Genomic DNA, 2,478 nt, shown 5'->3' with positions numbered 1-2,478 from the left:
GTTTTTTTAATATATTTTGACCGCAAAAGTTGGTAAAACCATTCTAAGCAAAAAACTTTCTATAAACAAAACCCCTTTTTTAAATATTCTTCAAAACCAACAGTAATCGAACTATACTATGTTATCTCTTCTTCGTCAAATGCTAAATATTATAGTTTCAAAGTAAAAAGACGGGAAAACTATGCATTTTTCGAGGATAACTTGTTCAAACTAATTTAAAGTATTTAAAAATATCTATCTCCAGAAATAAAAAAAAGTCTCTAGCTCAAAAATTAAGTGACTTATAATGAAAAGAATATAAGTTCCTATTTTTTTCAGCGAAAAAATGATCATACAAAACCCCCTAATCACCACCCTAATTAAAATTAGTCATTGGCCTTATTTGGTCTTCTTTATTTATGTATTATTAATAGGTTCTAGAAGTTTGGCCGGCTTAGAATAATTAGTTAAAAAATGGAGTTAAAAGCGAATAACGAATTTTTGTAGTTTGGTAGAAAATGCCCCTTTCTTCAGAATAGAAAGGTTAGCGTCAGGGATACGAAAAAATGTTTAAATATGAAATTGAAGCTTATTTAATTCCCAAGAACTCGCTTTACAAAAATTTCTTCTGCGGCAAAAATTGAGTGAGCTATTGACAATTAAAACTTGTAATAACATACAAAAACCACCTTAACCAACCCTTTCGAACTCACCTCTTTTTGTGACTGAGGATTTTAAAAAGATTTAGTTTTAACAGCCTTATAGATCTTCTAAAAACCCACAAAATTATTTTTTAGCAAACTATCTAAAATACAAAATAAAATAGTTACGGTTAAAAAATCAATATATTTTTTTGAAAAAAAAGGAGGTGTTTTTAGTCATTTACCTTATTCGTTCTTCTTTATCTATGTATTATTAATAGATTCTATAAGTTTGATTGGATTGGAATGATTAACTAAAACAATGGAGTTAAAAGCGAATAAGGAATTTTTGTAGTTTGGTAAAAAATGCCATTTTCTTTAGAATAGAAAGATTATCATCAGAGATACGAAAAAATGTTTAAATATGAAATTGTAGGTTATTCAACTCCAACTCCCAAGAACATGTTTTGCAAAAACTTTTTCTACGGCAAAAATTGAGTGAAACGTAAATGAGTATATCGAAAAATATTGATTTTTTCGATATAAAACTAACACTATCGATAGCGAATAAGTCGAAAACTATTAATTTTATCAAAAAAATGTATAGAACATTTTTTGCTTAGAATGAACGTTTTTATCATCTTTTGCGGTCAAAATATAATTAAAAATTTCCACCCCCGAGATGGGGTGGCAATCACCCCCATGGCAAAAGCGCCTTTCGGCATCATATAGATTTTGATCCTTGGACTTTCCACTACTCATTCTCAAATTTTCAAGCAAATCGATCCATGCTTCAAAAGCTTCGGTTCCTGAATATAGGAAACATTTGAAATGTAAATATAAAAGGATATTTCGAATTCTCTGGACTGGAATATCAAAATTTAATATTGTAATCCAGAAACAGCGTATTTAGTAATTCGAATGAGAAATAGTTCTTCCGAGAGTAGATGTAGAATGTAGAAAGAGAAATATAGAGAGAGAAGAGAGGTAAATATGGAGGGAGAGAAAGTAGTCATTCAACCATCAAATATAAGAAATTTATTTCTGGTTCTTGACCATTGAACGTCTAGAAATAGACATAATGTATATCGCCTTACAGCAGCTTACAACGTCACTTACACCTCAAGAAGACTTGTAGCACTTCAAGTCTCAAGAAGACTTGACCTGAGTCCTGAGTCAAGTCTAATAGCATCACCGAACTAATGTATTGATTTATTTAAGTACCCTCTATTACACTGCTCAATTTATAAAAGTATTTGATGTTCAAGATTTAGGTCTGCGTATCGGTAGCATAGCTACCCCCGACTGATTTAGTCACCATTTGGAAAGTTTACTTTTTTTTTCATTTCTCTTCTTACGTTTCTTATTTCACCTGATACATAGTAACAGAAATGTTGTTTTGACTTTGTCAAAGAATTATATAATCTCCTATTTGATCTACCCTACAATAATTCGGTTAAAGATTATTTTAATTTATCTATTAAACTGTTACCTTTAGATATTAGTAATACCAATCAGTACGTCTGCCCAATCTTGATTTTATTTGACATTTCAGATCCTATAAATAAGATCAGAAACTATAAAGCTACCGTAGATTCAGAAATTTACAAAATTGTGTGTAGTGTTTAGATAATATAGCTAATTATTTATGAACTTCTAATTTATTTTAAATGATACTTATTAATGTATCGACTTTTTGTGACGAAAATATTGATTGATGGTACATGAAAAGAAAAGTACTTTAGATATGAAAGAAAATAATCCATATAAGTAATCTGCGACGCATTATTGGAGTGTTCTCCTAGCGGCGCCGCTTGGTACTGTGTACCTCGGTTTACAGATTACTTGATTCGTGGTC

Source organism: Diabrotica virgifera, chromosome 8 (genome assembly GCF_917563875.1).
Source record: "Diabrotica virgifera virgifera chromosome 8, PGI_DIABVI_V3a".
NCBI classification, from domain to species: domain Eukaryota; kingdom Metazoa; phylum Arthropoda; class Insecta; order Coleoptera; family Chrysomelidae; genus Diabrotica; species Diabrotica virgifera.
This window is presented reverse-complemented; position numbering follows the sequence as displayed.